The sequence below is a fragment of the Lissotriton helveticus genome, chromosome 5_1 (assembly GCF_964261635.1).
Source record: "Lissotriton helveticus chromosome 5_1, aLisHel1.1, whole genome shotgun sequence".
NCBI lineage: Eukaryota > Metazoa > Chordata > Amphibia > Caudata > Salamandridae > Lissotriton > Lissotriton helveticus.
In genome coordinates, this window is record NC_136065.1 from 1,376,480,699 (window position 1) to 1,376,507,351 (window position 26,653).

General features: G+C 46.7%; 1 protein-coding gene across 2 annotated transcripts in view; it reads right to left on the minus strand.

The window, feature by feature from the left end:
• TEAD3 (TEA domain transcription factor 3) overlaps positions 1-26,653 on the minus strand; it is a 375,738-nt gene that overhangs the window by 297,999 nt on the left and 51,086 nt on the right. The gene's annotated exons all lie outside the window — the stretch shown is intronic.

Consider the following 26,653-nt stretch of genomic DNA (forward strand, 5'->3'; position numbering starts at 1 on the left):
GATCAAGGCCGGGTGTGCTTTTTAGGGAGCACGCACCCCCTGTCCACCTGTTTTTTCTGGTCCTGACGAATACCGGGCAATAGCCCTTATGGTAGAAACATGTTGACCACTCAACACATATAGAGATCCCAGGGTCGTAACCCTCCCTACCAGGATCTCGCCAGTATTAATTTTAAAACATTGTTCAGTTGCTCTATAAATAAAATTACTTTTTCTGAGTACAACCAGGACAATTTTTAACATTTTTTTGCACCTACAGCCACAACCCGCTCCACTGTAGTCCAGGTGTTGTAGCACACCTTGGTGTCGCTAGGACGCCAAGGTGGACCCCAATGATGAAGCATGTCACCACTAGGTGGTGAGTGAGGGGTTTCTATCAAAAGGATGAATTTCCTTCTTTTTGCCAAGAACCGATCCTCCAGATACGTCTGTTCTTCAAAATCATAGTGGATACTCCTTCCTTTGTTTTTGCCAGGATGCTGATCTTGCCTTAGCTGCAGACAATCCTCTTTCCCACAAACATACTGTGAGCACTATAACCTGGCTGGCAAAGAGGTCGTGCTTCAGGGACTTGGGTCTACATGTCCAGAGAACAAAATAAACATGATGGCTTGTGTCCTTGACCCCCACACAATATTGTCTGGGTGTCGGGCTACAGGAATTCCACACTTCAACAGAATAACAAAATGTTGGAGGAAAGAAGAAACTGCTCAAGTGCTTTCAACATAACCAGGGATAAGAGACAAAAAGAGTTCCATGCTCATCATTAGAACCAAATGTTAGAAGAAAACCTCTAACATGGTAAAGACAGGTGTAACAGAGGGCAAGGTACCAAAGAAAATCCATCAGTAGGACTGGCAACATAATCTGGTAACTGATAAAAACAAGTGCCAAATCTGTTACTACAGCGAGGCAGGGGCAGCTTCTCCGTTGGAATGGAGGAGCGTAGCCCCACTTAAATTACTCCCAGAGTCCCAGGGATGAAAAATAAAATGGTAATTCATTACCATTTCATTTTTCCTCCCCTGGCCCAAACAGAGCTTCAGGATGGGGCAGGGCTGCTGCTGAGTGACAGCAGCAGAGACGAGGGTGGGCTGTCTATGCACTGTTTAAAGTGTGCATGTCTTTTTGGCCAGCCGCCTAGCAATGTAAATGTAAATCTGTATTCGTAAAGCACGAACTACTCACCCTTACGGGTCCTCAAGGCGCTGGGGGCCGTTGTGGAAATTAAGTGAGCAATTGCCCAGAGTCACATGGTGCTGAGCTGTGGTGCTGAGCTGAGCTGCCACCGGAGCCAGGGATCGAACCGTGAGCCCTGTGCTCCGAAGTCAGCTGCCCTGGCCGCTGCACCACACCAAGCCACACATGTGCACTTTAAACAGCTTTAACCCATCTGTCTATCTTAAGACAGCTGGGTAGGAGCAAGTGCATGCATCCAGAGCACGGTGGAGCACCGAGTGAGTCCACTTCCTCCAAATCAGGGCACTGCTCTCATGGCATGAGAGCCACGCAAGGATAGGTTAAGGGAGCAGATGAAGACCGAAGAGGAATATGTCCGGTGTGTTTCAGTACGTGTTTCTTTTTATTTATTTAATTATATTTTATTTGCGCTCTCTTGCTTGCAAGTCCCCCCTCCCAGTAGATGCCAGCAACCACTGCAACCAGGTGTCAGGAAACAGTGTCCTAGGGCGGTCTACATAAACAGATCACTGCTCATGCTGGCAACATGATCAGACACCCCCAAAATCAACATAATAAGGTGATAGGAATAAACAGATCAACGACTGTCAATATAACCATGACAAAGTAATTCCAGAGCTGTGAGCAAGGGACAAGATAAAGCTAAGAGCCACAACCAGACACCCGAAAAAAAACCCAGTATCAACATAAGCAGGGCCTCAATAAAAAACACAGAACCAATAATGTCAGCATCCTATGCCAAAGAGAACCCGGAGAAACAAAATACAACTATACCAGGTGCTATAGCATTCATAAGAACCAAGAACCAGAAAGGCAATGCTATGACAGTCAATACAATCGGGTCAAGAGAAAACACAGTGCCTGTGCTATCTGTCAACAAAGAAGGGGAATTACTAGCATCAAGCATGACATCATAACCTGGTTTCAGAGGAAAAGTAGTGCCAAAAAAACATAATGAGGGACCATTACAATCAAAGGAACCAAATTAAAGCAGCAAGCTAATGGAGAGGTGTCAATATAATTGTGGCTCTCAGAAATAAACATTAAAAAATGAGTATTATATGAAAATATATGATAAGGCTGGCAAATGAACTAGATTCTAGTAGAAACACAGGAACAACGCTGTATACATAGCAAGGTGCTTAACAGTTAGCATAGCCAAACAACACAAGAAAACCAGTACCTAGTCTGTAAACACAACCGAGCGTAAGAGAAAATCTGCTGCTAGGGCGGTCAACATAAACATAGCATAGAGGAAAACCGTGTACTGGACTGCAAACAGTACCCGCAACATATGGAAACCCAGTGCCAGGGCTGTACACATAATCAGGTACGACATAAAAACCAATGACAGAGCTGCAAACATGACCAATTACCAGAGTGGAACCAGGGCCACGTCTGTAAACAGGACATAGTGCCAGAGGAAAAGCTATGCTAAAGCTATTAATAGAACTAAAAAAAGCTAACAGATACAGAGAGCTATAGATATGATTGAGGCCCGTAGCTAACTCTGTGCTAAGCCTGCCAACATAACCAGGGAAATTTGTGTGTTAATGTTGTCAACATGATCAGAAACCGGGAACAAACAAGTGAAAGCAGCGTCAACATAGCAGCGTGCCAGAACAAATCAGTTCCTAGAAGGTAAACATAGAAATGAAAAAATAAACCAAGAGCTGACAATAAGGCAGCAGAGAAACTAAGAACTAGAAACAGGACCCAGAGAAAAAACTGTGTCAGGGCTGTCAGCACAACCAGAGGCAAGAAGAAAAAGCAGAATTCGAATTGTCAACACTGTATATCAAAGCAGAGCCAATGAAACAGAAGTCAGCATAACCAGGTGCCACAGCATTCAAAGGAACCAAGAACCAGAAAGGCAGTGCCAAGACAATCAACGTAACAGGACCAGCGAAAGCTCAGTTTGTATTCTCAATATTAGCAGAAGGCACTTGCCCCAACCCTTTGGAACTCAATCCCTCTTGTCACTAGCTGCATGCAAGGCCATTAGGCCTTCAGAAAAATGATCAAGACGTGGCTCTTCTCCAACCACTAGCCTCCTCGCCCTACCGTTTTGCCAGATTTAGCACTGGGACGCCCTGTTGACAGGGCAGCCATGCGCTCTATAAGTGTCCATAATATAACATAACAGTTGTCAACAACAAATGGTACTCACTAGTATAAATGGTGACAACAGAACCAGGTTTCAGAGGACGAGCAGTGCCAAAACTTTAAATATTAAGAGGTGCCTGACCAGTCAAAGGAACCAAGCACAAGCAGAAAACCAATGCTAGTGATGTCAATGTGGCTTGACACTGAAGGCGGCGGGAGAGATAGAATACATTGAATTAAGATGCGTGGTTGGTGGGATTTATTCAATCAATAACGTGGGACCTGTAAGTGGTATTGACATATGGATGGCAACAGATCGGCAGACCCTTTTCTTATTTGGGGCCAGTCACCTGGAACTAACTCCCTCGGGAGCTACACTCTATATGGGATCTCTCCGCCTTTAAGAAAAAAACTAAAGACTTGGTTCTCCGACAATCTGCATAGGTCTTAGCTGTAGGTGCAGTTATGTCTGTTTAGTGCCGGGACACTCTTTGGAGTAGCTGCGCGCTGTATACATTTTGCATGCCTCTGTACTGGGACAGAATGTGGTGCATTAAGCAGACAGTATTGGTCCTGAAGAGACCTGACCAATTATAAACTGGATGAAATGTTGACACCATCCCCTTGGTTGCAATATTATTGAAACGTGTGAAGAGATTTTATAACTATAGATATTACTGAACTTGCTTGCCCCTTTCTGCAGGGTCATCCCCAAACTTTTTGCCTTGACCCTCTTGTTTTCTGGGCCTGCTTTTTTAACCTTTGACCACTGTAAAATTCGTTTACACCTAATTGGCTTAATTGAATCTACTTGTAAGTCCCTAGCAAGGTGATACTATATGTGCCCAGGGCCTGTAAATTAAATGCTCCTAGGGGGCCTACAGTACCGGTTGTGCCACCAACTAAAGTAGCCCTCCAAACATCTCTCAGGTATGCCATTTCAGCCTGTGTGTGCAGTTTTTAAAAAAAAATTTAAACAATTTTATTAATATGAAAAAACAATCATTGGGCATATAAAAAGCATTCCATGCGTACAGAGAGAGCGGCAAATCAGAGAATCTTATGCAGCATACATTTAGGTAGATAATACAGTTGTGGCAAACAGGCAGCCCCACCCCCCTCCCCGGATCCTGACTTCCCTTCACTCTACTCTGAGTCGTTGTCGCTATCTAGCTTTGGTGGCTCGCATAGGAACCCTCTATATTCATTCCATGCCCCCCAGATCTTGACCCATTTTCGTGGACATTTGCGGTTCAGATATACTGTCCGTTAAGCCACCATCGCCGAATCCAAATCTGAACACCATTCCCTGAGCGCTGGCACCAAAGGAGATCCCCAGAACCTGGCTATATTTCTTTTAGCATACATGATACTCAGTGTGGCCCAGTCCTGCATGGAGTGATTGAGATCATTGGGCTCCCAAACGTTTAATAATCAGCATCGCAGTTCCGGGACCAATAAGTCTTTCACCACCTGTGATATAGTTCGCATAACCTTAGCCCAGAAGCTGTCCACCCGAGGGCACTCCCAGATGGTATGATAGAATGTCCCCTCCTCTCCGCATCCCCGCAGACAGTACTTATGTTTGGCTTTCCTTATCTTATGAAAGGTGACCCTGGTGTAATAAACACGGTGTAGAATTTTCAATTGTATTAAAATCGGAGCCTAGATGGAATGGCAACCTCCCGTGGCGAGGCGAGCGCAGTCTGCCAATCCGATTCGTCAAATTCTCCCACCTCTGTGGTCCAGGCCGCCCGTAGCTTCAGAGTAGGGTCAGGCAGGTTATTGACAAGCTTACGATAAACAAACAAGATCGCTTTTTTGGGCATATGCACCGTCAGAAGCCTATCTTCTAATGGGGTAGACTCAGGTAATTCATCGCCGGGTTGGACAAGTGACCTCAGGGCATGACTAATTTGTAAATATCAGAATCGTTTCGTGGCCGCTACATCATATTGTTCCACAAGTTGTTCAAATGAAAGGATGGCACCTCGCCTCCAGAGGTCTCCCACCGTGGAGATACCAATCAAGTCCCAGGCCTCGAAGCGTTTACTTTTGCATAGACGGCCTAGTCGGCTTGATGACCAGAGTGGAGTCATTTGCGTTAGCGTGTCTCTACATTTAAGGCAAGCCGAGGCCAAGTACCACAATCTCACTGTATGGGCCGTAGGGCCAAGCAAGGCCTCAGCACTTTTTTTGTCGTAGAGTGCGGTCAGCACACAATCGCTACCTAGGTCATACCTGTCCGCCTTAAACGCTGGCTAAGTCTGCGGAGCGTGCAGCCACTGGTTTATGATCTTCAGCAGGGCCGCCCAGTAGTATAGTTGAATATCAGGGAGTGCTATTCCTCCATCAAACCAGCCCCTGACCAGTTTATGTCGGGAAATGCACGCTGGTTTGTCCCCCCAAAGGAGACCCGAGACCAGTGCGTCTATAGACCTGAAATATTTAGGAGGCACGAGAAACGGCGTATTCTCGAGGATATATAGCATAGCATATAGAGTCATCATTTTAAACAACGCCGCCTTTACCAGAAGGGTCAGTGGCAAGGTATGCCAGTGTTGTACGTCACTACGAAAACGTTCGAGCGGGGGCGCCAAATTATGGCGAAAGAAGGCCTCTTGGTGAGGCGTCACCCAGACCCCCAGATATTTAAACGGCCAGTCAGTGACCACCAATTGACAGTCAGTCGGAAGCTGTGGTGGGGGGCCTTTAAGGACAACTAGAACAGACTTGGACCAGTTGATAGTATACCCCGAGGCCCGCCCAAAGATTTCACAGATGTTAAGGAGCACTATAATCGAGCGTCTGGGCATGGTCAAATACAAAAGGATATCATCAGCATATAATGATATGCGGTCCTCCCACGTCTCAGTCCAGCTGAGTCCTTTAATCATGGGGTCCCACCGTATCCTTGCTGCCAGTGGCTCAAGGACCAGGGCAAAAAGCAGGGGCGACAGGGGGCACCCCTGACGCGTGCCTCGACCGAGTTGGAAATCCCTAGAGATATGGCCATTAGCCACTACATGCGCTAGAGGCTTAGTATAAAGCAGCTTCACCCACGCACAGAACATGGGTCCGAAACCAAGATGGCGAAGAACCGCAAATAGATATGGCCACTCAACCATGTCGAACGCCATTCGGGCGTCCAGTGAGCGGATCACCGCCGGCTCCGGAAGACTCGGCATCTGTGCCATCACCGCAGATTAAGAGCATTATTTCTGTTCGGCATAAACCCAGATTGGTTCGGGTGAATCAGCGTCTCTAGATGTGGGGTCAGCCGGTGGGCTATCATTTTTGCCAGTATCTTTGCTTCCGCGTTCAGTAAGGAGATTGGGCGACATGATGTGCATACGTCCGGGGTTTGCTGGGTTTCGGTATAGCTATTATTGTAGCTGTCCGCTGGTCCCGCGGTAACTCCCCCTTACTCAAGCTATCCGAAAACATCTCTAGAAGATGCGGTGCCGTTAGGTCAGATACGCGCTTATAAAATTCTAAAGGGATCCCATTGGGATCCAGGGCTGTGCCCGATTGTAAAGAATGAACCGCAGCAAGGACCTCGTGAAATCAGATTCTAGAAGTGAGGCTTCGTCTTCCGACAAGGAAGGCATTTTTATGTCTTTGATATAGGTTTGCGCTTCCTCTGTGGATAGGTGTGAGGTGGGGGTGTAGACTTTTTCATAATAGTCAGCTAGGGCATCTACTTTGTCCGTTGGGGTGGTGACTACGACACCCGCTGGGGTGCGGAGTTGCGCTATCGTCCTCTGGGCCCTTTCCTTCCTATCCAACCAGGCCACGAGCCTCCCTGCCTTATCCCCTACCTCATAAATAATGTGCTGCATGTGTCAGAGCCGTTGTCTAACCCGTACCTGCTGGTATTCAGTGAATTCTGTTTGTTTAAGGCGTAGTAGGTGCGCGACCTCCCCAGTGGGGTCGTTCTCGTGTCGTGACTGTAGCACGGCCAGGTCAGCCTCGACCACCTGCAGGTCGTCGTTTGCCGCCCGCCTGTGACCAGTTATCGAGGCTATAGCTTGTCCTCTTAGCACTGTCTTGTACGCCTCCCACAGGACACCTGGTGATTGTACCGATTCTGTATATTCTTAGACGTAGTGCTTTGTGACTGTAATCAGTTCCTTTCTAATCTGCAGGTTCTGTAAATAGCCTGGGGAAATGGGAAAAATACGTCTTCGAGCTTTAACATAGAAGGTATAGGTCATGGTGACCGGGGAGTGATCGGAAATACCTTGCGGGCCTATTATTGTCTCCAGCAAGTGGGGTAAACTGTCAGCAGAAAGGATCAATGCGGGAAAGACTATTGTGAACCCCTGAATAAAAAGTGTACCCGCGAACCCCAGGATGTTTGAACCTCCACCCATCCGTGAGGCCCAGGGCATCTACAAAGCCAGCCAGTCGGGACTTACCCGTCCTTGGCGTCCTGCAGGGGTGGCAGTCCAACTCATAATTTAGAACTGCGTTAAAGTTGCCCCTTATTATGAGCTCTCCTTCTGGCAGAGTCAATAAAAATGTACTAAGTGCGGGAAGCACAACAGCATGAAGGGCCGGCGGAACATATACTGTCACCACATTAAATTTCCTCCGCTCCCATAGGCATGAGACAGCAGCAAATTGACCCAGAGTGTCTTTCCAGACCTGTTGCACAATCAAAGGGAAGCGTTTGCGTATTAGTATGCCCACCCCTCTGGAGCCCGTTGAAAACTCTGAATGCACTACCATTAAGTACCCCCAGTGGTTCAAAGCTTTACAGGTCGAACCCACCAGGTGCGTCTCTTGAAGCATCACCAATGCCGGGGCTGTACGGCGTACATACTGCAGTACCAATCCCCGTTTAATTTTATCCCCCAGCCCGTGCACATTCCAAGTAAGTAAGGTCATAGAAGACACCGGGGCCAGAAGGGGGGCGCGAACATCTGCTGCAGTGCCCACTAACTCCGCCTCTTCCATCATAATCAAAACATCCCTGTGAACCAATCTCCGCAGCATATATCTTAGCAGACAGAACCTTGAAATGCAGCCCAAAACTTGCACTATAAACAAAACTCAACAACCCCTCCCCCCCTCCGTCATTACGGTCATAGTTTGTACATTGTCATAGCTAACAATACCACCACCCCTCATTTCCCTTGGAACATCCCTCTTACTCCCCTCCGCCCCCCTCCATGTTCCCCTGCCTGTGGACCTCAAACTGGCTACCCCCCAACATGGCAGAGTGCCTATATGCCCCCCAACCATGCTAAATGTAGATAGGTGAAGCGAGCCTCCCTGCCCTGTGGCAGTCTATAATGTCAACATTAAGATACAGCCTGCAATCGAAGATAGAACCCTTAGAAAATTATCATGACATGTCTAGACAAGTTATAAATCAGGCACGGTACATACCCGGAATCTTCAACCGCGTGCATCTTCATGTATTTACTCCCTCGCTGGTCCCCTCCCCCACACATATCCCCCCGCCCAATACTTGCGAATGTCTGCAAGGACCGGTCCATCAGTAGGCCGTGGTTGTCCCTCAGTCCTGCTCAGTCAGGCCACTTGCTCCCATCTCGGCCTCCATCGTCGTCCTGTCGGGCCCTCTACCGTTCTTCCATTCTGCATTGTTGCGGCGGGTGCCATTCGTGTCGCCGACCTTCGTCCATCCCTCCAGCCACTCCCAGGTTGTCGAAAAACCCTGGTTTACCGTCCCATTCAACTCTCAATTTTGCCGGAAAAAGCATCGCATATTTGATGTCTCTGCTGCGGAGTTCCTGCTTAACTGCTTGGAAACTTCGTCGTTATGCCTGGACCCTTGCCGTAAAGTCAGGGAAAAAGGATACCTCATAGTTGTCGATCTTAAGCGGAGGGCCCGTTCTAGAGGCTTGTAAGATACTATCCCTGTCCCGAAAATTAAAAACCCTGGCAATCAGGGGTCGTGGTGGAGCCCCAGGCTTGGGTCGCCCGCCTGGCACCCTATGAGCTCGTTCTATGGAAAAGTAAGCGGAAAGCGCCTTGGGCTTTAGATGTTTCGTGATCAGGTCCTCCACATAAAGGTCCACAGTCGGCCCTTTTGTTTTGTCCGGAACACCTAGGATTCTTATATTATTTTGGCGGGCCCTCCCTTCGTAGTCATCTAGCTGCTGCGCCATTCGAGTCTGCTTTTTTTCCATGTCGGACATTTAACGTTGCAATTCGGAAGTGTCCTCCTGTAGCGCCGCCGTCACCACCTTGAGCTCCTTCACTTTCTCATTCATCTGTTTAAAGTCAGCACGGAGTGGGGAAACTTCCACCGTGACTGAGTCCATGGAGGTGCGCATTCCCCCTATAGCCGCCAGGACGTCGTTAGCCGGGGGGGACGACGTCTCTGCGCCATCCTTGTCCGCTCTCGGTGAATCGCTTTTATCTCCGCTTTTGTTCCTTGCGAATTTGGACAGTTGTGCCTGAGGGTTACTCCTTGGACCTCTGCCCCCGTCGCCATGTTTGTCGTCGTCATGGGAGGCTAGCCGGGAAACGCACAAGGGCAATGGCTTCGACGCTCTTGTATTCTCCGCTATGTCTTGGAACCCTTTGGGAGGCTTGGATTTATTTCTAACAGGCCGCTGGGTTACTTGCCGTCGGTCCCGCAGCTCCCCGGAACCGGACCGCGCCCACGAGCAGCAGCCGATCCCTCTAAGCGGCTCCAACAGTATTCGGCAGGCTGCACAAGCACCACAGTGTAGGCTGCAAGTCCACGCCAGGGCCCGCGGTTCAATACTCCACCTCAGGCGCAGTCGGACCGGAGAACTCCTCCAGGCAATGCCGGGATAAGGAGATGAGGTCGTGGGCGCCCTGTCTACGACAGGTCTTTTCTGGGGGGGCCCTCGCCACTGTCTCAATGTCGGGCGTCGGCCGCTATTAGGCCCCGAAGTCGGGGCCTCGATTTCCGCCGCGCCCCTGGGCCATCACAGTCACTCACGCAGGAGCCAGAAACTGGAGAACGCCGATCCTGGCGTCCACCGTCGCGCCCTGGGGTCCGGGCTATGTAAAGCCGTCAGCCAGGGGGAAGTGGGGGGTAACGCAGGGAACAGTTCGTGTCGTCGCTTCGGTCAGCACGCCGGAGCCGCCATCTTGCACACCTCGGCTCCAAAACCGTCCGGGTGTCCGATTGCTGCTGCCAGGGGGCAACGGCCCCGTAAACACTTCACCGGAGCCTCCGTGAATGAGCCAGCTATCCAGTCGGGCACTTTGGCTCAGATCAGTCCAGGTCTGCAGGCTGTAGAAGGATATTGCGCCACGGATAAGGCAGAGCTCGCTTAAGCTGCGGCCATCACTCTCGGACGCTAGCCACGCCCCCTGTGTGTGCAGTTTTAAACAGCCATTTTGACCTGGTGAGGTAAACCTCTTCTCATGCCCAAGCCGTCCTTTTTTATTAATACATGCAAGGCATCCCTAGGGCAGGAACTGAATAGCCCACGGGGAAGGGTGCACTGTATTTGGAAAGTTGGGAATGTACTTTTAGGTATTTTTTACATGTCCTGGCAGTGAAAAACTATTTAAATTGTTGTTCACTACTGCAAGGCCTGCCTCTCCTATAGAACAACAATGGAGTTATCTTATTACATTTGATAAGCTGTAAATTCAAATTTGGAACAGGTGAACAGATGGAGTTTGGTGCCTAAAGAATTGTAATTAAAAACCCTCCTTAATGGTAAAGTCAGCTTTTTAGTCACAGTTCTGAAAATACCACTTTTAGAACGTTTACATTTTCTTGTTCCAACCATTTTGTGCCTGCAGTCTGACTCTGGATTCACACAACTGTGTGTCGCTGGCGGTTGGTACTTGTGTATTGCCCCCAGACAGTGAGACAAAGGGAAGCAAACTGTTGGTAGGATTGGCTACTCCGAGTTGACGAGGGGAAGGTAGAGTCACCTACCACACTTGCACATCACAAAGGTTCTGCCTGAGCACTCTCACAAAGGGTTGGACACTGGTCTTTTGTGACCCCCGAAAAGCTAGGGCCTGGAAAGAGAGGAAGGGGATTCCGGACACCTCATGGGGGAGTAAACCTCTAGAAGTTTCCTCTACTGCAAAGTGGGCTCCAATTATAAATATTGAACCCTTAGACCCAACTCTTCAGTACACTTCTGCACCTGTGGACTCTGCCAGGAAGAAGGACTACTGTGCTGCTGAAAGAACTGCCACTCTGCTGGACTGCTGCCCTGCTGTGCTGACTGACTGCTCTGCTACTCTCTTGGTTGGGTGAGAAGGACTAGACCTGCATCTCTAAACCAAGGACCCCAGTGTGCCTCAAAAGGCTAGTTGGCTGGCGTCTTAATCAGAAGCCTCAGGGACAGAACAAACTTCCACCAACCTTGAATTGAGCATCTGGACTCTACCATCTGTGAGTCTTGACCTCCCAAGGGGTGCCACCCCAGTCATTGACCCTTGGAAGTGGGCCTGAAGGTGCACTACCAGCCCACCAGTAGATTCAGCAGAATTGACGCATATCTTCGGAGCTGCAATGCATCTCCCGCAGAACTGGCTCATTCCTTCAGCTGGTCAACGCATTGCCTCTGCTGTGCAGACGTCCCCAATGCAAGGACTTCACATCTCCATTGTAGCCCATCAGGATCACCACTGCGCGACATCTCCATGCAAGGACTTCACATCGCACTGCGTAGCTCCCCAGAACTGCAGCTGTTCGATTGATCTCCTCACCTGGACCCCGCATCACTTATGCTTCGCATCTTCAACGCGGGACTCTGCATCTCTTCGCAACCAGGATTAAAGTGATATGTTCAGTGGGCCTAAGTGGCCCCTGTCATCAGCCAGCGCTCCATCACAGTAGGTTTGAACCTATGACTTTGTCCCGGTCTGGTGTGACTGGATAACCACAGTTGCCGCTTTGTGCTTTTTGGATGCAATTGTCACTAAATCTTTAAACTTCCATATCTCCAGTTCTCCTAATTGGATGTTTGCCGCTTTGGTCTGGATTTATTTATTAAAATGGGATTTGCTTGTGACTTCACCCTGACACTGTTTTTGGTTGCTGCTTGAGTAGGGTTTCACCCCCCTCAACCAGTAATCCAATTTCTTACAGATGCTTATCCCAACTATATAGAATCATTGAACAACATGTTTTTTTGTACACTCTCCTAGTGTCCATTATATATATATATATGTTTTAAATATTTAGAGCTGAGTCCTCCACAGATAACACATTATCTTTTATTGACGAGTGAATGAACCAATCATGGTTAGTACCTCAAAATCACTTAAGATGTACTGAGATGAATGAGTCCCACTGGACAACTGTTGCATTGTAGTGATGTCATTATAATCAGAGACCATAGAAATACAATTTTTTTGTTTTTTCATATCAGATGAAAATATGCGCTGAGGCTGTTACCAGCACCAACGTAAAACTGGTATCAGATGTACACATACGAGAGATTGTAAGCTAAGGCTGTGCCAGGGGTGCCAACATGAGCAGGTCATTGCAATCCTGGTTTCTTATATAATGCTAAAAGCCTAAAGGAGAATAAAGAAGTCATCTGAAAGGAAGAAAGGAAATTAGAATATATGTGCATTGCTCTTCAGAAGGCAAACAGCTCAATAAAAGCACATATACATTCAATGGAGTACTTCCAAAGTCACATATGACCTCCCACCAGCTCTAATACTCGACGACTGGTGCTCACGTGAGCGCTGGATCTAAGCTCCCTCGTTTAGAAAGTGCTTTCTGCTTAGTTAAGATACAGCTGTGGCTAGATAAGGAGGGTTTTAGGGGTAGAACTAAATAGTACTGTAGACCAGCAACCGCAGCCTCATTAGGAACATAGAAACGTCATCGTGACGTGGGTGTTAGTGCTCTTGTCCTCTCTAGGAGGTGAGGTAGATTTTTTCTTATGTTGAGTATCTGAAGAGGAAGATATCAACCGAACATCTCTTTTAGCAGAGCCAATGTTCATCCAGTTATTTCCGGACTTCTGAGAACATTAACTGAATATGTACCCAACCCACTTTAAAGTTGTTTAAGAGATAAATAATACATGGATACCAATGTCATGATCGTAAAATCTTGATCCAGAAAGGCATGGCTTCTGAGAGACACCACGGACCACTAGGGGTTAGATGAAAAAGCACCTGCCTTTACTTTCGAGAATCTAGTCCTCAAAATGATTCAAATGACATTACAGCCATACTGGAAACCAAAAGCCGAGACTAGTAAGCCAGTACCAGAGCTGCCAATATTACCATGAAACAGAGAAAATCTGGGACCGGGCATCTACAGTACCAGACTCTTGGAGATCAATGCCAGGTGCGGCTCCTCCATGAGAGCGGAGGAGCGTCGCCCTGCTAAAAAATTCCCTGGAGAAGCTGAAAACTAAAATTGTAAAAACTTTTATTTATTACCATTTTAATATTCAACAACCTGTCCTGAACCGAGCGTCAGGACAGGGTGGGGTAACTGCTGCGGAGTGGCAGCAACAGCAAGCTGTGCACTTATGTTTAAAGTGTGCATGTCCCTTTGGCCGGCTGTCTTGCGAAGGACAGCCAGACATGTGCATTTTAAACTTCTATAATTTAGGTGTCTTAGACAGCTGGGTTAGAGAAAGTGCAAGCCTCCAGTGCTCTTAACAGCGCTGAGAGAGGACACTCCCTCCAATCCTGACACTTCTCTCATGCTGTTTAACCACATGAGACCAGCGCCAGGATTTGGTAGTGCAGTTTTCTGGGTTCGTAGCTTAGAGGACAGAAGACACCTAAGCAAGGAGGACATTGTGCGGCAAGTCAGAAAAGTGTTTTTTTTTAATTATTTTAATACCACTTGCATTTTGCCCGCCTCACCACTCTAAATGCATGCCAGTCGCCACTGGCCAATGTTCATGCCAAACAGATCTGAACGGAACACAGAGATGGGAGCTAAGCACTCCCTCTGTCCATCAATGAACACGAGAAACACCAACACACTCCAAACACTCTCTCCAGGCACCTGATGCCACCTCTGACGATCACCAGGGCAAGAGCACTCCCAGGCATTATTACCAAGTTTGTGTCAAACTATTACTCGCATGTCTGTAGAACGGAGAGAATGTTGAAGCTATTCTGCTCAAGGTGCAGCTAATGAAGGGCCCTGACTGGAGCTAGAATGTTTAGGCTTTGTTTACCTTTCATGAACAGACTGTTAATAAAACAAAGGGTAATAGTCAGCAGAAGTTTAACAAACCAATTCTTTAGCTGCAGCATCTACATAAATATTATGCATTTACAACATTTGCAGCACAATTTGCAGATTACAATACATAAAAACATTCAGCTCAAATGGACAAAAATAATTGTTGGAATGGATAAAGCTTCCTAGAATGGCAACGGACAGCATGTGCCCCTGCCTCAAATTCACTACTGCAAACTGTAGCCTTTTGACCCTCACCTCAACACACACAACCACCACTTTGGTGACAAGGATTGAGAGCCAGAGTGTGTCTACCGTCAGGTCACAAGGCTGTAGAGGACTGGAAGTGGTGGCAAAAATATTGTTCAAAGTAGCACAGTAGGTCTTTTTCACCTCTCCTTGCCAGGGTGAGTCACATACTGGCCCCTCCCACCTTTTAAAAAAATTATTCTGCTAAGTCTCCTGCAAGTAGAACCTTCACACGTCTATGTGGGACATGAATATCCCATTTGTGCGCCATATGGCATCTGTAGAGGAGGTGTGTATGACATAGGTGGTCACAGCCACACTAGGATCCACTTTGTATTTGCTGCATTTAGGTGGTACCTAAAATGAAAGGTTGGAGGGGAAACCAAGGCAGACTTTGCAAATTGCAGGCTCCGCCCTAAGACTGCCAAGGGGAGCTGCTTAGACCCTTCTATAAAGGGGAAAGCTGACCAGCTGCTTTTGGGGGCTATGGAGGTGTTCTGGGTATACACAGTGAGCAACCCAATATACCCTTTAAGGCTTGGGTAAAGAGATAAAGGGGCAGGAAGTGCCTCCAAGGGAGTTTGTTGCAAAAATATTCAAATCTTTTTTCAAAAATGTTTTTAGGGGAGGACAATTCAATGGTCCTAGCGGAAATTAATTTAGTTAAACAGAGATATTAAATTCTCAATAAATGTTGACATATAGATACATTAAACATAAAACAATAACCAAAAACAAAGACAATAGGTGCATATGCAAATCTTGAATTTTATCAAAAATGAGTCACAAGGGATTAAAATACAAATATATACATACAGGAATACAGGAAGAAAAAAAGGGATTACAATTCGCTTCTCTGTAAAACCTGAGCAAACCTATCCTATTTATAAATGTATTTAATTCTCGTAGGATAAGGACGACGGTCGACGTTTCGGTCTCCTATGAACGTTTCTGTGAGACCATCTTCAGGACTAATCAATTAATATTTGTAAAGCCCTTAATGTATTAGACCACCGTGGTGGTAGAAGAGTCACTGCTACAAAAAGATTCAGTTCAAACCCAAAGTTCTTGAGCGGTAAGTTTTTATCGAGAAGATGAAGATCTTCAAAAGCGAGGCCATGCAGCATCAATGGTTCTCGTGTAAATCCGAGTTACCGTGAGTTTTGAACATCCACAGCGTTTCGAATCCACACAGAAAACGAGTTGTTTTAAGACTTGTAACATTTTCGGTAATGAAATCTTCATGTGTCGTGGCGAACGGGAATCACAATGGGTGGGAAAAACCTTGTGCCGATCTGTTGATGCCTTGGACTTGCCTTGCCTTGCCTTGGACTTGCCGTGACTGCATACACTCAAAGTGCAGGAATTGTAATCCCTTTTTTTCTTCCTGTATTCCTGTATGTATATATTTGTATTTTAATCCCTTGTGACTCATTTTTGATAAAATTCAAGATTTGCATATGCACCTATTGTCTTTGTTTTTGGTTATTGTTTTATGTTTAATGTTTCAATATGTGAACATTTATTGAGAATTTAATATCTCTGTTTAACTAAATTAATTTCCGCTAGGACCATTGAATTGTCCTCCCCTAAAAACATTTTTGAAAAAAAGATTTGAATATTTTTGCAACAAACTCCCTTGGAGGCACTTCCTACCCCTTTATGGAGGTGTTCTAGCACACAGGAAAAAAAAGGAGCTGGTAAGAAGATGAGGTGGAACGAGCCACAGAGGTCCACTGATGCATCAAGGAAGGACCTGAACCACTCTGCAGGGTGAGGCCTAGACATCCGGATGCGACCCTGCAGTTGGTGTGAAAATGTGGAACCCCGTGGGCGAAGGGTATGGAGGGATGCATAACCTACAAATTCTGTAGCAGTGCTAAAGCATCATAAATCAAAGCTGCATTAAAGTAGATCGGACGTCATCCACAGTTCCTTCAAAAAGAACCACAATTATCAGAAGAGAAGCAAATCACCAAGAGGTTTGCATCAAACACTAATATACTCACCAAGACCAAAAGAAGTAGGCATCTAACTAGTATTGGTTTTGGGCTTACTGAATCCAAGATCCATCGAGCTGCGAGCACCACCACTTCACCACATCCTCCTCCACTGGTGTTTGGGCTGCCTTAGCTTTTACCTTACACAAGTGTTGTAATCATCGACAGTGCACCGGTCAGCAAGGCCACTGCAGAGGGCTGTAAACATGAGCATCGAACAACGTGGTCCCAATGAAGACCGCAGGGGACACCTGCACAAGCTAAGAACTAAGTGCGATAATAAAGGAACGTATAAACACAGGAGAGCTGGAGGAGGGAAGCATGCTAGCAACCGGTAGAGCATCTTCAGGTCCAATGACCCACAACCATGCTTTATTTCACCTAACATTCTCCAGCTAGCAAAGCCCCCGAGCCCGGTGAAGAGCCCCAGTGAAAGGCCGAGGACCACTGAACACAAATACTATGGAGGTTGTGCCCTCCCCTCAAAGGCAGCACCAGCCGCCTCCCTCATTATCACAGACACATAGAAGCCCTTGTCAATATAATCTGTTACAGCTGAGATCGTATCTACTGAATTAAGCAGTGTTCATGATTTGAAGAAAATGCTTTTTCTTTTCCAAAAAACAAGCACTGGCTGGACACTGAATCATTGCCTCGCACTGGTTAGCTTTTTGAGGGCCGAGTCTGTGACCACACATCACCTCCCTGAGGCAGCCTTGGACTGCTCGACTTCGCTGCCTGAGGGTCAAGCGATAAAGAAATGTACTTGGTTGTTAGCCCTGCGTCCAATAACAGGGCTAAGCCCCGGAACATCAGTGGTAAAGATAAAAGGCGGACAAAAAGCCCAGTAACCTCTCACGTCTGAAAACATTCCCACAATAATACTGCTAAGGAATGTGCCGCATAATCCTGCAAAATGTGCCTATATGTGCTACATACTTTAGATAGCATACAACATAATGTAGTCCAACGTTGCTGCATAATACTGGTGGCGTTGACAATGTTAAAGCTCGCCAGAGTGGTTTGAGGACTATGATGATGAAACACATTGCACAGAGCGCTGTAAAATATTTTCCATATTTAACGGGGAAAGGTGAAATATGTTTTTTCACCACTGCTCTGTGTGCAATAAGAGCCCGCATACGTGTAATATTGCAGGTAGACACCACGAACGGATTGGTCCAGATTAAGATCCAGCCAGGACAGTCTGCTAACTTGGGGTATAGTGCAGCTGTCTGAGGCTATGCCCTGAAGAAGGATTACGCATACACCGGGTGACAGCTGCGCCGCCCACTTCCCATCTGGGATTTTTAGATATTGTACCTCGGATATCTCCCCATCTCGCTCGCGGCCTGCGCAGCCTTTCACCCCAGAGGAGGAGTCCGCGGCCACGAAGAGGCCAGGATGAGCAGCCTGTGTGGGAGCCCCGAGGCCTAAAGGCCTCCTCTGGAAACGGGCCTTGTTAGGTCTCTCCTTGACATTGTGCTGCCTCTATTTATACCCGAGGGCGACACCCTCGCATGCCTCCGGAGGATTTTATTTCATGTTCTTGGTCACGGCTCTTTGTGCGTTCACTTCAATGACCAGGAACAGCTGTGACCGAACATGCGGGGAGGGCTGCTCCCGACGCTCCGCATATACGGTTCGCACAGAGGATGTGACATGTACACCTGGGGTCACAGGACTACGTATATATCCCCCCCCCCACTCTCTCGCCCCCAGGGCCTCCACTCCGTCGCGGGGTCGGTGCCACCCTTTTAAATATACTATCAATGGTGCCTGGGCGCTACTCGCCAGGCCGTCACGTCATTTCGGGGGTCATTTCACGCTGCCTCCAAAGAGGTGCAGCCGGGATTCATATGTATTCCAGCACTTGGACCACACTAAAGAAAACTACTCCTTTTGTGGAGATCCCACTTCCTAGAATCATTACCTCTTCCTGGACTATTTCGGGGAGGATGATGCCACAAGAGGAAATGATGAACATTCCCCACAGGGAGAAGGAAGATGACAAGAGACTGCAGGCATGGTGGGTGAGGAACGTGACATTCACAGTATTTGTTGCAAACAACCACCACCTGTCTTTTCTCGATCACAAGCACACACTTATTCTGCAAATGATACCAACGGGTTTCTTCGCAAAAGCATGATCCCCAATGCAGTCATGAGTGGGAGGAAGGAAAAAGAACCTCCCGTTATTGCAGTCAGGGGAAGGCAGATCACTAGATTGTGCAAGGTATGGGTTGGTAGACATCACCCCTGGGCTACAGCCAGGGTGTGCCAAGCTGTTCCCACCAAAATTAGCTTATCAGTATCACGAAGAAACAGCCATCCTTTAAGAGGTTCAGGAGTTCTCAAGGACATTTTAAGGAATGGTGCTTAGCGGTACACAATCTCCCATCTACTTCCTAGGGCTCTACTGGGTGAGCAGTAGAGTTGAGTTGGGGCGAGGGTCGTCCCTAATGACTACATCCCACGGTTCAGACTTTGCAGAGGAAAAATTCAGGATGGAACCAACAACTGTGGACATGCATGCTTACACCTCCTTTTCGCCTCAGAATAGAGATCAGATAGCACTAATAAGCGCAAACAGAATAATGAAGTGCTAAACCATAAACACAGGATGACGTCAGCTGAAGACAGTTTCTGAGGCACGTGGATCAAAGACCCAGTTACATAATTTAACATCCGCCCAAATTGGAGGCAAATATGCCTGCAAGGTGAAGTGGGATGATATGATAATCGCTCTCTAGATGAGAGGCAGAAGGGCTGAACTGTGAAGTTCATATCTCCCACACTCCTACCTCCCAAAGGGCATGTGGACAAGTGACAATTCTCCTTGAAAACATTTCTTAAGACCCATTAAGCAAAAAACAAGTCTTATCTTGGCGAGTGTTTCCCTATCACTGCTACCTAATGAATGAGGCTTTACCATTAGCAGGAGGCGGTGACGGGGTCTGGCTCCATGTCAATGAATACAACGCCATGCCACTGTCTAAATGTCCACCACTCATTTTTGTGTATAATCAAAGGCTCCTGCCCATCGAGCTGTGAAGAACGGGTGGGCTGTATTGTTCATCATTGGGCAGACGTACTGCTGAGGGTGCGAATCACCTTCTTATGTATAAGGTCTCAGTTCTCATTATGGGTGTTTAGTGTGATGAAACATACAGAAGGAATTAGTTAACAGAAAACATGATGGCTTCCTTATGCAAATGCTTGCAGAAACCCTAACCAACGCATTGCGACATATGTCCTAAAACCACCCAACTTTATTTTACTGGATAACCTTAACCATCACCTTGACGATGTTCACTATTCCCTTTCCTTGGTCTTAACTTGGCATTTGACATCACTCAGACTACCCTCCTGGTACTAAAGACTACACACATAACAGGATACTAATTGGATCCTATATTTTGTAACTGTACATACTGCTTTCGCTGCAGCTATCCCGTTGATCTGGACAAACTATTCAGTTGTACCAATAACCTTATCCCGCAACACATTCTGCTGTGCACCTTGTCCCTACCTCCACCCTAGTGGTCTGGCAACAGGTCAAAACTAATCCCCGAGACGCTAATGGTGGCTCTTTCTATTTCTTCTCCTGTTATGGTGAAGGTGCCTCTATTGTTGTATTCAATTTCAATAACTGGCTTATGAGCTCCTTACAACATATCGCCCCTCTGAAAAGCTTTCATGGACGCTGGCGAATCCCCACCATGTTATGGTTTAGTGAGAAACTCCGCAGCAAAATGTCACTGTAAACAGCTGTAGCAAAAATGGCATGCTCACTACTAGGTACAAGCCTGCTCTTCTATGCCAACAAAATTACCACGGAGGTAAATTCAGCTAGGGAGTTTAGCATCATAAAATGTTTTTCTCATCCTGCCGCGTGCAATCTGTTTCAAATTCTCAGGATTCTGTGACAGCTGATCTCACTTTTTCAAACACAAACTAGATGAAATATACATCATTTAATTGCAGCCTTTGGCTACTGCTAGCAAATGCTGAGACAATCACTCTCTACACTAGAATGGCTCCTCACTCCCTTTCGTTCCAGCTGCCCACGGAGTCAGAAACTGGAGTTACCTTACTTTCCATTCAACAGGGATCCCCAGCTGACTCTTGGCCATCCAGATTTCTCACCCAGTCACCTGACCTACTTGTTCCTTATTGCACAGTGCTCTGTAATGCCTCTATAAACTCAGCTCCACTACAAGACTGCTGGAAACCTGCCAATGTGATTCCTTTGCTTAAAAAAAAACATGTGGCCGACCCTCCGATACCAGCCAACTGCCGGCCCATCTCCGTACTGCCACTATCCACTTAACTCCTGGAGAAAATAATCAACTTATTAACTACCCTGAAATGAACTCTTTTCGACTCTTTCCAATCCTGAATCCGTGCTAATCATAGCAGACAAACCACTCTTGTTGCGGCCATTGATGGTCTAAGGAACATCATGGATCAAAGTGGCTCGGCTGCCTCGGTCCTCTTATTTCGAGAAGAGGCATTTGACACTGTGTCTCATTTGATTCTCATAGGGACACTCTTCAAAATTATAATTGGCCAATTGACTCAGAAATGCCAAGCCTCGTTTCATCCCTGGTCCAATGAACGGTGGTTGATGGCACTAGGCAGAGCCCCCACTCTAGTTCCCCCAGTTAGTTATCAGGGTGTTATTTCAGACAATAAGCCGTCAATAGCACAATAAGTACATCAAGTCTCTGCTACTTGCCTCCGCATTTTAAAAACACTTAGAAAGTTCTACCCCTGGATTCTCGTAATGGTCTCGTTTATCTGCTTATCATCTTGAATGGACAACAGCAATTCTCTTTACCTAGGCATACACCATCAGGATTATTGGCACAATCGCAAGGCTACAGAACTTGGCTCTCAATCTGGCTCACTATGTTCATATGCTGTCTTTCTTCGAAATCTACATACGCTGTCGTTTGGAAAAAGAGCCATCTTCGAAACACTCTGCCTAATCCATAGATCTCCGAGTCCCAAAGTACTTTCTGGTCATGATGGAGGGCGTCGGAGACATTCTGAAGTTCGCACATTCTCTTCCCTCATTCCAAGGAAACTGAATGACCTTACTATTTAAATTCACCATGAGGCCGATTTTCATCAGCTTAAGAACAATCTGAAAACCTGGTTATTCTATTCTCTGTTATTCAATGCTTTCTCCTCCGATTTCTGTGGTATTGCGCCAGGAGGGGACGCTCTCTTGTGAGCCGTGCACCTTATAAGCTTACCTAACATAACATAAGATTCATCACCACGAGCTCCATGTGGCCAGGGGATGTATCTAGCTCCACAGGATAATAGTCATAGGACCTCGAGGCCATCTTGGCAGTGCTTCAGCTGATGTGCCCGGCACCTGTGACATTTCAGGGCTGACATGCGCAGTTCTTTACCCATCCTGTATGACACAGCACATCTCCAGCAGGCACACACTTACAGCAATGAGTACCCTGCCTCAAGAGCACACAGAGCAGTAGAAGTGTGCAACGGATTCCAGCTATTCTGATTGAGAGCTTCTGGGAAGCGTGGCTAGCGGGGGAGGGGGTCGGGGTGGATCCAGCAGACACAACAGCAGGGCCAGCAGCCGGGGGAAATTCAGGGAAATGATCGAAAGGTGATGATATGCCACCCATGGTTAACACAACCATCACTCTAGTCTGCAGTGCACCACAGTAACTATTCCTGCCTCTATTTCTACATTATGCGTTAACTCTGGTACCCTTCTGCTGAGGCAACTATAAATCAACTGGAACATTATGTAAGAGAGCCAGGTCCCAATAGTGGATTTATGTAGGATGTGTTCGTTACAGACCCCCTGTTACACCTCAGCACATCCATCTTCTCAGGGCGGGTCCCACAGAAGTGTTGTTTCACAGTATACACAGATTCACAATGCCACTTTACAAGAACATTTATGATTGGGAATGCACATTAGCAAGCAATAAAAGGTCAAATGTTACTAATTATAATGTAGCGTTCACGATTTAGAAATGGTTTGCTAGAAAAACATTGTTTTGCAACAGACCACCGAGCTAAGATGTTTCTCCCTTTGATGATCAGATGTGGGGCCCTCACCAATCTGAAAGGACTCGTACAGAAGACCCTACATGGCATGGCTACCCTTAGCACTTCGTGGGGCATACCACCCATTATGGGTCAGTAATACCCTGAGACTAAACGGCCAAGACCATCACCCTTTATGCCTGCATCCACGCAGCACTTTACCTCTGGATACATTTGTAAGTGACCAGAGGTTTTGCCAATCCCTTCTAGGTGCAGGGAACAGGCCAATACTCCCCATCACCGCAAGTGCAAAATGCCCAAGGGCCAGGCAGAGGATTCTGTACCATAGCGCCTCTGCACATGACCAAAACATGCCCTATCCCAGGGGTCTTCAAACTGCAAGGCAGCCCCCCCCCCCCAGGGGGGCAACAAGTGATGCGGGGGTGCGCCAGACTCTGGCCAAAAGAAGGAGTATGTGGATAACATAACAGTGCTCAGCGCTTTGTCTTCCAGGAAGGGGGGTGGAGGAGCAGCAGTAAGCCACTCTGTAATGGGCCATCGCTAATGTTTTTTGTCATTTATATCCTGGCTGGGATGGGTGAAGGTGTCAAAACTAAAGGAAGGGACTCCAAAAACTCTTCAACCCACCCTCACCCCCATTTCTAATAATCACACAGTGGATACATTTACATGTTAGTAAGGCCTGCCTGACCAGAATAGTAGGTTTAGTAGTCATGTATTTGATTGCATTTTTAAAACGGAACAGAAGTTAATGCAATGTTAAATTAAGTCTAGACTTAAACAGTGCCAGTTTAATAGAATAATTGTGAAACATTTTGAGGGGGGCCCCCATGATTATTTTTTTTCATGAGGGGGGGCGCAGCGTTAAAAAGTTTGAAGACCACTGCCCTTTCCTGACTGCTGCTGGTTCTTTCCCTCTCACTGGGCTTAAATACACATACAATCAAATGCAACAATGAAGCACTTTCACTTACTGCAAATATACATACCACAACAAAATAATAAAAACAATTGCCTAGCCTAATTATAGCATCTCCGTAGCAAATGTAACTTTCATTACATGTTTTATGAGTTTAAGAAGTAATCAACATGTTATCACCCGTTTGGTATACGAGCACGAGACAGCTCCTCAGAGTGATGAAGAACTGTAGTACAGGTACAACAATTCTTAGCATTTCTTTTGTCACCAAATGATGCTAGGCATAGCTCAGCCACAAACGCTCCAGAGCTTCCACTCAGGCTGAGCCGGATTCCACACAAGGTTTCGGTGCAAATCTATTTAGTTACTACAGTCCGCACACCACTCCCGACAGTCACAAGGCCTCAGCAGGTTGAATCCAACAGCAATCGGCGCAAAAGTCCACCCTGGCAACAGTAAACGCCGCGTCTTCATCACCCGGTTGCAGCGGGCACTGATCGACGTTTCCAGTCACTGGGCCCAGACACGCCTCTTCTTTGACGGTTTTTTCCACAGAAGAACAGAAATGCTATTCTCCCGATTTTTTGTGGCAATACCTCTAACAATCAGCGTATCACTAGTTTTGCAAGTAGACCTTCGGCAAATACTACAACTTTACGAAAAAAACAAACCTTTTCGATATCACATCCTGTGACCGCTTTAGCACTAATTCAAGGAGGGTCTTGCACGAGTGGATTTTGGGGCCAACTAAGCACAGGCGAGTACATTAGCCTCACCTCCTTCCCACTAGGAGGATCACTCGAACCCCACAAAACGTCCCAAACCTCATTAAGGAGGTACATTCTGCACTGCTTGATCCAATACTAGTACCTATCCATAATCCACCTTTGATCTTTTAATAGCTTACATTTGGAGTGCTTTCTTTAGTTGAGTATCCAAGCACACCTTCCGGCTCCAATCTAGGACACGTGAACCCTAGACATTCAAAGCAGTCCCCTTGCTCATTTTCCATATATGTTTTTTAACGTGTCCCCCAATTTTGTTTTTGAGAGCTCTGGTATATTAATTCAGTAGGATATTAGTGAGAAGTGGCCCAATAATATCACAATGGTCACCATAATCAATCAATCAGTTATTTGTTGAGCGTGGTAAAACACCCATGAGGGTCTCGGGGTACTGGGGTTGTTTGCTGCTCCTGCGTGGAGGCGGTTACTCACAGTCATGTTCTTAGGACTTGTCTGAATTGTTGGAGCATTGAGGCGGTCCTGACATGCAGGGAGAGGTTGTTCCAGGCTTTGGCTACCAGATGTGAGAAAGAGCACCTCCGTTGAATGCTCAACAGATGTGTGGGGTGTCTGCGATAGAGAGGGAGGCCGATTGGAGGAGTCTGGATGGTTGGTGGAAGGTTAGGTGTTTATTGATGTATGTTGGTCCTTCGTTGTGCAGAGCTGTAGGCATGGGTCAACAGCTTGAACTAGCATCTAATTTCCTGAAGTGGGGTGTAATGCGAGTCATTCTGGGGAGGTTGAGTATGAGTTTAGCCGCAGAGTTCTGTATTGTTTAAAATCTCATCATCAGGCAAGCAGTGATTCCCCTATAAAGCAGGTTTCCGTAGTCCAGCCTGTTAGTGAGGAGGTCTTGTTTTATGGTCTTTCTGGTGTTTATCACAGTCACAGTCTTCGGTAGGAGGAAAGGCATTGGTATGTTCCAATGATTCAAGCCATAAACAGTCAGTCTTTTCCAACACTAGCTTCTCACTACTGAAGTCTATGCACCAAACTTCTCAATGATGCACTACGAAAAACCTGGAACAAATTTGTCAGTCATCAACTTCTACAATGACTCCGACAAATTTGTCCCAAAGCAATGTTTTCAGTGTTTTGAAGTAGTTCTAGAACACTAGAGCAGTTTTGAGATAGAAATATCCATTGAATAGTTTTAAGGCATGTTTTCCATCCCAGAGTAGCCAGCTGTGTGTATATCTGGTATTGTGACCTTTTTACTTTGGCACTAGCCTCACACTAATCTAGCATGTGCACCCACATGTGCACTCTATCTAAGCCCCTGGACCTGGATGAGCGTGTTCTCATTGTGGACAATGGACTGTAGAGTGGTGGTCTCAGCATAACGTAGTAAGAGAGATCAACGGTGTAACCAGACCGTATTATCTATGTCAAGGGGTTGAGGCCTACTGGGCCACCAGCCCGTTCCACTTACATGTATATATCCAGACCATTGCACTGTCAGCCCAAGTGTGTATTCCAAGCATGCGCAGCAAGTGTATTGCATGCATGGTGTGCATAAGCAAAAGTAATGGAGGCCTGCGGACTCCATTCTGGATATTCCTGCCTTGCTTAGCACAAGTCTGTGCCTATATAGTGGAATAATTCCCTGTATTACTGAAGCTGGAGGGATGAGACTCGGACATAGAAGTGAGTCTGGGTAGAGATGCCCTCAGAAATTCTATGCGCCCTTTTGGTTAGCAAGGAGCTGCCGATTAGTCTTCCTGAGCACGGTCCTTTGGTGGATGGTAGGGGTGAGGGTGGGGCTGTACACCATTGTGAAAGGAGAGGAAATCCCTAGATGAGGCCTGTCGTTCGTCTGTCCTGGATTACTCCTTCAGTTGGGCCGATAGCGAGGCGCAGAAACCTCATACACATTTGTACCTCTTAGTAAAGAACTAAAAAAACAAGCATTTGCAATGCAATAGGTCTCACATTTATGAGAGTTTAAGCTACTGGCATTGTAAATGACAATGCCTTTTATTTATGTTTTGGTTTTTTTTAAATAAAAGGCATTGTCATTTACAATGCCAGTAGCTTAAACTCGCGTAAATGCATGACCTATTGCATTGCAGATGCTAGTCTGCACTGGGACATGAGCAGGTGATGTGGCATTGGAATATCATCCGGGGGTGGAAAGCAGCAACCAATCCCCCTACAAGGTGTGACAAATTGAACATCTACAAGCCTGTTA